The sequence below is a fragment of the Moschus berezovskii genome, chromosome 8 (genome assembly GCF_049115385.1).
Source record: "Moschus berezovskii isolate FMDL1 chromosome 8, NW_MosBer_1.0, whole genome shotgun sequence".
In the NCBI taxonomy this organism is placed as follows: domain Eukaryota; kingdom Metazoa; phylum Chordata; class Mammalia; order Artiodactyla; family Moschidae; genus Moschus; species Moschus berezovskii.
In genome coordinates, this window is record NC_142467.1 from 108,815,323 (window position 1) to 108,824,691 (window position 9,369).

The 9,369-nt window shown below is 39.8% G+C and overlaps 2 pseudogenes; both read right to left on the reverse strand.

Annotated features, from left to right (window-relative positions):
• Positions 1 to 2,893: 2,893 nt before the first annotated feature.
• On the reverse strand, positions 2,894 to 7,331 carry LOC129558067 (RNA-binding motif, single-stranded-interacting protein 2-like; annotated as a pseudogene).
• A 428-nt stretch (positions 7,332 to 7,759) lies between these two features.
• On the reverse strand, positions 7,760 to 7,987 carry LOC148777198 (small nuclear ribonucleoprotein G pseudogene; annotated as a pseudogene).
• Positions 7,988 to 9,369: the final 1,382 nt, after the last annotated feature.

A 9,369-nucleotide genomic window follows, 5' to 3' on the forward strand; every position in this document is an offset into this window, starting at 1 on the left:
GACTCTTGAGAATCCCTTGGACTGCAAGGAGATCCAACCAGTCCATTCTGAAGGAGATCAGTCCTGGGTGTTCACTGGAAGGACTGATGCTAAAGCTGAAGCTCCAATACTTTGGCCACCTCATGCGACGAGTTGACTCACTGGAAAAGACTCTGATGCTGGGAGGGATTGGGGGCAGGAGGAGAAGAGGACGACAGAGAATGAGATGGCTGGATTGCATCACCGACTCGATGGAGGTGAGTTTGAGTGAACTCCGGGAGTTGGTGATGGACAGGGAGGCCTGGCGTGCTGTGATTCATGGGGTCGCAAAGAGTCGGACACGACTGAGTGACTGAACTGAACTGACTGAACTACTAGCTGACTACTCCAATGTTTACAACAGCCCTGTGACATAAATTGCCTCACAGTTTGATCCAGTTGAAGTCAAGTCAAGCTTTTTGGTAGATGCAAGGTGTTGCCAGGCTTTGAGACTTGCTCCACTCATCCCCTAGGAAGAACTTTTGTGATATGGAATAGGAGTTGTGTGTAAGGAAGGTGGGCAGAACAGATATTATTTCCCAGTTCCTGACACTGCTCACTATGGATCTTCCACAGTTCAGGGCCAGGAAGGATGGGATCTGCATATATTCACTGGCTATTGAATCTACACAGAATAGTTCTACCCAAAGAAGCTGGTGGAGCTGGAAGTTGCAACGCTGTTGCTGAGGTCACCAAAGTAGCTTCCCCAGTACATGAAGCTGTTTTGGAAAGTGTGCACTCTTCACTAACCATCCACCTAGATCTTCCTTACATGGTGGAAGGTGAGGTTGAGTGTAGAAGGTGGAAGGTAAGGTAAGGTGGAAGATAGATTGTTGCCTGTCTTGCCACCACCCATTCAAGTTAGGCCTTCTGTATCACTGGGCCATGGTAGATTACATCTGCTGATGTCCACTGACTGCCAGATCCATCCTGAAGAGCTCGTCCATACCATGGAACTGGGAGAGACGGGAAATGCTACTTGGCTGCCTACCCAGCTGAAACACAAGACAGAGATGTGAGGGAATGGATGCAGTCCCCAGCTCGAATACCACAGTCTCCCGCCTACTGAGTCTCCATAACTTTTAAAATAACTATTTCTCAATTTGTTATAAACTCTTTGATAAATATCTAGTCTTTAAGTGGTAACAACTGCAAATTTTGGCCACACTAATAGATGTTTGTCTAGGGGAGACGTTTTCTTAAGTTCCTCACACCACCATTCTGGAAATCTTAACACATTCTTTTTTATTACTGAGTAGTATTCTTTTGTATGGATGCATCAACACTAGAATTTTTATAATCATTCACTCATCGAAGTACATTTAGATTATTTCTACTATTATTATTATTACTCTTTGCTGTTTGAGTAAGGATGCTATGGATATTCACATATAGATTTTTGTGTGACCAAAAATGCTCATTTTTCTGGAATATATGTGCAAGGATGCAATTGCTGATTTGTATGGTAAATGCATGTTTAATTTGTCAGAGAGGCTATGCCATTTTATATTCTCACCAGCAGTCTCTAGAGGTCTAGGTTCTCCACATGGTCAACAATATTTGGTATTGCTACTATTTTTAAATTTAGCTGTTATATTATTGTGTAGTGATATCTTATTCCCCTAATAATTAATTATGTTGAACATCTTTTTGTTTGATTATTACCATCAATTTTACCATCCCTTTGATAATATAGCTATTCATGTCTTCTGCCCATTTACAAAATCAAATTATTTAGTGCTAAGTTTTGAGTTCTTTATATATTCTAGGTACGAGTCTTATGTCAGATATAAGACTTGTAGATGTTTTCTACAAATCTTTATCTCTTTATTCTGTTGGCATGGTCTATCATAGAGCAAAAGCTTTAAATTATGATTATATATAATTTACTAATTTTCCCTTTTATGGATCATACTTTTGGTGTTTCATCTAAGAACTGTTCACCTACCTTTAGGCCCTGGAAATTTTTCTCTTAAATTTTCTTTTTAAATTTTTATCGGTTTTAAAATTTATATATAAATCCATGATAAAGTTTGAGATAATTTTTTATGAAATTTAGGGTTTGCTTTCCACTTTTTTACCTTCAGTCAGTCAGTCAGTTCAGTTGCTCAGTCATGTCTGACTCTTTGCAGTCCATCTCTTTACAGTCCTGGATGGACTGCAGCCATCCAGGCTTCCCTGTCCATCACCAACTCCCGGAGCTTGCTCAAACTCATGTCCATTGAATCAGTGATGCCATCCAATCATGTTATCCTCTGTCATCCCCTGCTCCTCCTGCCCTCAATCTTTGCCAGCATCAGGGTCTTTTCCAATGAGTCAGTTCTTCACATCAGGTAGCCAAAGTATTGGAGTTTCAGCTTCAGCATCAGTCCTTCCAATGAATATTCAGGACTGATTTCCTTTAGGATTGACTGGTTGGATTTCCTTGCAGTCCAAGGGACTGTCAAAAGTCTTCTTCAACACCACAGTTCAAAAGCATCCATTCTTTGGTGCTCAGCTTTCTCTACAGTCCACCTCTCACATCCATACATGACTATTGGAAAAACCTTATGGATATCTAATTGCTCCAGTGTTTTTTTTTTAACCAGACCCAGGCTTGTGAAAACTGATGACCAAGTGTTCATCCTTAGTAGGGTCCACACATCAAGGACCTGTATTCCTAGTCAGTTCTCTGGAGTCTGGAGCCTCAGTATCTCCAAGAATTCATTTATACTCAACAAAGATGGGGCGGGAGATCCACTGTTAACTTGTTAAACTGGAAAAAGTAGACCCTATGGTCTGAGGGAACATCCACTGTCACTCGATTTTGCTGGCTGCTCTTGATTGAAAAATGAGAAGAAGGCAGAGGGGTATACTGGGAGATGTAAGTTCCTCGTTAAACTATAGCTGTTGGCATATATGTGGCCATGCTGCTGAGGTAGAGGCAGTCCAGTTGCTGGGTAAGGTGTCCCGTCATGGAGGAGGGCTGGAGAGAAATGGGATGATCCGTTCCTGGTGTCAGAACTGAACCTGAAGGCTACATGAGGTATGAATGGTGGTGCTTTCAAGACAGGTTAGGTACTTGTGGAGGAGATGTCTGAGTTACTTTCTGATATGAAGACACAGGAGATGGAAGATATGGGGACAGTGCAGATTAAGCAAGCCTTCTGTTGGAGGTGATGTAAGACCCAATATGAGGAGCTGTGTTGGGGTCATAGGTCAAAGCCATGCCACCCACGTTTCCATTCCTTGGCCAGGCCCATCCATTTTGCATCTTTCCTTGGTTCTGTCATTTTTTTTTTACCCCTATCAGCAAATCTGTACATCAAAGGATCAGATGGGGCTAGTACTCCAGAAGGTGTCTTAATGTATTTTCTATTAAAGTGGGTGATGATGGATGCATGAAAACTGATGGCCAAGAGGTTCTACACTTCTCTGTGGATTCCATCCTTACAAAGCCAACCGCTCTGCTGGTCCCACTGGTGTCTCAAACGATTCAAGTGGAGATAAACTGAACAAAGGGCTTCAGTGTTCCCTCTAGTTTTTGCTCATCCATTGACAATGGGAAGTTTGAGATGTATAAATTTGTGGGATCCTGCTCCTGTTGCTTTGCCATCTATGCCTGTACACTACTGGCTTTCGGTGCTGTTACAGCTTGCTGTGTTGTTGAAGGACTGTCAAAAAGCTTTACTTTAGCCTTTGCATTTGTTTATGGTCTTGCCCAGTATGGCCTTAGTGGAGACAATCTTGCCATATGACTCACATGAACTATGTCCTGGTCCTTAGTTCTTGGCTGTTATCCCCAGACATGGAGATTGATTTTACTCTGTTGGTCATTAACAAATGCTCTCACGCACTGCTGCTGTTAGCGGTACTGTTTCTTTGTGGTACCATTTGCTGAGACAATGACACATATGACCAACCTGAAATTTATGCCCAAGCTGAAGTTCACATGGTTGGGATGTTCACTTCAGCTGTCTGAGCAACACCACGTGCTGCAGACTTCCATGTTTGTTCACCCTCCAAGTTGCATGTGAGGCGGGGTACTGAAGGTTAGTTCTGGCCTTAGAATGTCAAAGGTCACTAAGAGTTCTCTTGAACAAGGCTCACTCTTATCTGATCATAGAGAAGTACTGCTCTCCCTTTCTCTAGGAATTCTATCATTCTGATGTGGCCATATCCTGGGCCTTTACAACTGCCCCTCCTCAGCTTTCCTGCCCTCAGCCCCTAGTAGCATTTTGAAAAATTATTGAGAATTTTCTACATAGAAAATCAGATAAATAGAAAAGAATTTGCTGCTTATTTTCTATTTTTATTTTTTTCCTGATTTATTTATTTATTTTTTTAATCTTTATTTTATTTTTAAATGAGGCTTTTAATTAATGTTTGACAGAGCTGATTCAAGTTGAACAGACTAAATTTCTTTAAACAAACTTACTTATACTCCAGAGTCCTTTAAAAACTTAATAGCATTTATACATTGAAGGTATTTGATTTTCTTGTAACTAGCACTTCAAATGCAACAAGCATTTGAAGCAATAAGCATTTGAGCCAACAGGTAAAACTTTCTACAGTTCATAACTTTTATAAATAAAATAAATTAAATGTACAGTGAATAAGTTCTCTGAAATATTTCAATATTTCTGCAGGTTTAGTAACATTGTAAAATACATTTCAACTAAAATTCACAAATATAAAAACCTGTTAGGCATTTTTAGGCATTTTAAGTTGGAAATGAAGACCAATGTTACATCTTAATATGCCAATTACAAATAGTACTTCAAATAGCAAATACTACAGTTTGTCCCAAACTTTGAAAACTATTCATGAACTCAACACTGAACTATTGATGGCTATGAGAATTGTCTCCTAGCCTTTTTGAAAATTTCAACCCATTTACGTTTAAGGTAATTATTGATAAGTACGATCCCGTAGCCATTTTCTTTATTGCTTTGGGTTCAAGTTTATACACTCTTTCTGTGTTTCCTGTCTATAGAAGATCCTTTAGCATTTGTTGGAGAGCTGGTTTGGTGATGCTGAATTCCCTCAGCTTTTGCTTGTCTGTAAAGCTTTTGATTTCTCCTTCATATTTGAATGAGATCCTTGCTGGGTATAGTAATCTGGGCTGTAGGGTATTTTCTTTCATCACCTTAAGTATGTCTTGCCACTCCCTTCTGGCCTGAAGAGTTTCTGTTGAAAGATCAGCTGTTATCCTTATGGGAATCCCCTTATGTGTTATTTGCTGCTTTTTCCTTGCTGCTTTTAATATTTGTTCTTTGTGTTTGATCTTTGTTAATTTGATTAATATGTGTCTTGGAGTATTTCGCCTTGGGTTTATCCTGTTGGGGACTCTCTGGGTTTCTTGGACTTGGGTGATTATTTCTTTCCCTATTTTAGGGAAGTTTTCAACTATTATCTCCTTAAGTATTCTCTCACGGTCTTTCTTTTTGTCTTCTTCTTCTGGGACTCCTATGATTCGAATGTTGGAGCATTTAACATTGTCCCAGAGGTCTCTAATATTGTCCTCATTTCTTTTAATTCGTTTTTCTTTTTTCCTCTCTGTTTCATTTATTTCTACAATTCTATCTTCTAGTTCACTTATCCTGTCTTCTGCCTCTGTTATTCTACTGTTTGTTCCCTCCAGAGTGTTTCTGATCTCATCTATTGCATTATTCATTGTATATTGACTCTTTTTTATTTCTTCTAAGTCCTTATTAAATCTTTCTTCCATCTTCTCAATCCTTTTCTCCAGGTTATTTATCTGTAACTCCATTTTGCTTTCAAGATTTTGAATCATTTTCACCATCTAAATTTGAAATTCTTTATCAGGTAAATTCCCTATATCTTCTTCTTTTGTTTGTGTTGGTGGGCAATTATCTTGTTCCTTTACTTGCTGGGTATTTCTCTGCCTCTTCATCTTGCTTATATTGCTTTGCTTGGGGTGGCCTTTCCCTCTTCTTGCAGTTTGTGGAGTTCTCTTTATTACGTAGTTTCTTCACTGTGTGTGGGGTTGGACGGGTGACTTGTCCGGGTTCCCTGGTTAGGGAAGCATGTGTCGGTGTTCTGGTGGGTGGAGCTGGATTTCTTCTCTCTCCTTCAGAAGACAATGGGCTGCTTTTCTGGGAGCCTGATGTCCTCTGCCAGTATTCAGAAGTTGTTTTGTGGACTTTACTCCGCGTTCAAATGTTCTTTTGATGAATTTGTGGGGGAGAAAGTGGTCTCGCCGTCTTATCCCTCCGCCATCTTGTTCCTTCCTCCCCAGAACACTGGATTCTTATATTCCACTTGGTCGTGGAGTATCTCTTCCCAGCTGCTCCAGCTAGGTGCAGCCGCTGTACCTTACCTTGGAGGAGGGGTATCTCCTCAAGGCCGCCCCTCTTGCTTTGAATGTGGATCAGCTCCTCTCGGCCCTCCGGTGCCCAAGCAGCCACTGCCTCCTGGACATGGTACAGCTCCTCTCGGCCACCGCCCTAACCCTGGGCGCGGGGTAGCTCCTCTCAGCCACGATTCTGCACGTGGTCGGTTGCGCCGGAGCCGGGCGTCTCTCGCATCTGCACCGCCGGAGCCAGGCGTCTCTCGCGTCTGCGCCGCCGGAGCCCTATTTTCTATTTTTAGAAAGCTCTTTTTATTTCTTTTTCTTCTTTTGTTACACTGTCCAGGATCTCCAGGATGATACTGAATAGTGGTGGTGAGAACTGATGTCCCTGTCTTTCTGATCTTAAGAGGAAAGTATTAACTGTGATGTGAGTGGTAGGTGACTTTCTCTTTCACCCAAGAATCCTCTAGAAGTTGTGGGGTTTTTTCCTAGCTTTGAAGATGTTTTGGAGAAGCCCCATTTTGAGCTTTAAGCCATTATAGTCAGTGGACATGACCTGTATTATATAAAAAACCTGGAACTTGTTGAGATATTTCTTGTAGCCTACTATAGGCTTTTATTTTAAAGATATTCTACCTATATTTTAAAAGAATGTGTATTCTCTCCTCAGAGTTCACAGTTACAAGTTTTAATTCATTACAATAACAGCACTTTTCTTTATTGATCTGTAAATGAGCTTTATCTTTCTGCGTTGCAAGCCCAAACCTCTTGTTTTGTAAAACTAGATCTCGTTTAGTTCAGGAGTTATCCCCATCCTGGGAAGGATGATGACTTTGGTTATGCCAAGGCATTGACATGGGAGTGTTTCATCTTTGGTCATCTTTCATCTTGCAGATGTGCATGGACACAATCTTACTTTAATGGGATGCTGGTCATTCACTTCCACTGGTCTCTGGACTACATTCAGCTTCTCAGAGGTATTCTCCTGGGGAATTCGAGCTGCCCTCAAGCACACCATCAATATGCTCAACACCAGTACACTTGCTAGGACCTATGAGGAAACTGGTTTTGATACTTTATGCCTACTTATTCTAGAAAAGGGAGTGTATTTCCATGCAGCTCTCATGTACAACACTTTTGTGGGCTGGCTTCCCACAGCAATGAGGCACAGGGCCCTTCTGAGAGCTGTTCTGAGGTGTATCTCTCTTGTTTTTCCTCTCTCATGTGCTCCTCAAGTTCAGACAACCTTTCCATACTCTAAAGGTAGAAGAGGGTAGAATTATTTCAATTTTGAAAGAAAATAGTTTTTTGGGGGGGGCTATTACAAAAGTTTATTTAACAAAACAGTTCAGTAAGAAAATGTACACAACCCAATTTTTCTGGTAGTAAAATGTGGAGAGGGGACACATGGAAGCAGTTGATTTCTCTGGTGAACACAGCCATTGTTCATACTCGTTCCAAGTCTTCTAACATGATACTATTTCCTCGTATTACCACCACTCCAATATTGTTCTGTTGCCCACTAGTTGCCATCTCCACACATTCATCTATCACAAGATTCATAAAGGGATCAAATCCCCGCAATATTCCTTGGACATGTCTGCCACCATTTAATTTCAATGATAACTTCTTGTCCATAAATTTCTTCAACTCGGGAGGGTGTGCTTAGCTCATGATGTCTACTCTGCTGAAAATAGATTTTTATATTAGACATATAAGCGTTTGGTGAAAATACAGTTTTGTTACCTTCATAAAGATTAGATTAAATTTTTTATTATAATAAAATAGACATGGTTTAAAATCTAACATTTTAAACCATTTAAAGTGTACAGTTAAGTGGCGTTAAATACACTCACAGTGTTGTGCAACCATCACCACCATCCATCTCCAGAACTTTTTATCTTCTCACACTGAAACTCTGTCCACATTAAACTAACTCCCCATTTCCTACCTCCCCTTGCCCTAAGTAACCACTGTTCTATTTGCTGTCCCTATGAATTTGCCTATTGTAGGGATCTTATATAAGTGGAATCATACAGTTTTTCTTCTTTTTTATCTTGCTTATTTCACTCTGCATTATGTTTTCAAGGCTCATCAATATTTTTGTTGTTGTTCAGTCACTCAGTCATGTCTGACTCTTTGTGACCCCATAGACTGCAGCATGCCAGGCTTCTCTGTCCTTCACTATCTCTCAGAGTTTGCTCAAACTCATGCTCATTGAGTTGGTGATGCCATCCAACCATCTCATCCTCTATTGTCCCCTTCTCCTCATGCCCTCAATCTTTCTCAGCATGAGTTTTTTCCAATGAGTCGGCTTTTCACATCAGGTGGCCAAAGTATTGGAGCAGAATGTGTCAAAATTTTGTTTATTTTTAAGATTGGGTCTAAACTGTTGTTAAAGACTTTCAATGAAATCTGAATTTTGACTTTTGTGTTTTTCATTTTTGGAAGCTTTATTTGGTTCTTTTTTAATCTCTGTCAAATTTATAGTTTCCAGTTGTTGCAGAAATTTACAAGCCTGGATTTACCCCCTTGAACATAATAAGGATATTTGTTTTACAATTTACATTTGTCTTACTGAAGATCCAAGTATTTGGATTTTTTCAGGTCTTTCTTTCTTTTTTATTAAAAAAAAATTAGTATTTAAAAATCCTTTGTCAGGAATAATAGCTTTCAGTTGCTAATTATTTGGAATTCTATACCTTTCCCTGCTATAACTTTTAATACTATGAAAGTATTTTGAAAGTCTGGAATGCAATTCAGGTTAGCTTATCTATACAAGATGAGTTCTTTTTGGAAGGACTGACAGACTAAATTAATTAAAACAAAGAAAAAGACAGAAATAGACAAAGGAAGAAAGGAAAGAAAGAAGGGAGAGAGGAAGAAAGGGAAGGAGGGAGGAAGGAAGGGAGGGAGGAGAAGAAGGAAGGAAGAAAAGAAACCCTTAGAATGAAATATTCAATAATTGTTCTTTTGTTTCAAATATACTTTTGATGTTTTGTAATTTTCTGCATGAAACTTTTGCTGTTTTATCAGCATTGCTTTAGAATCCCAAC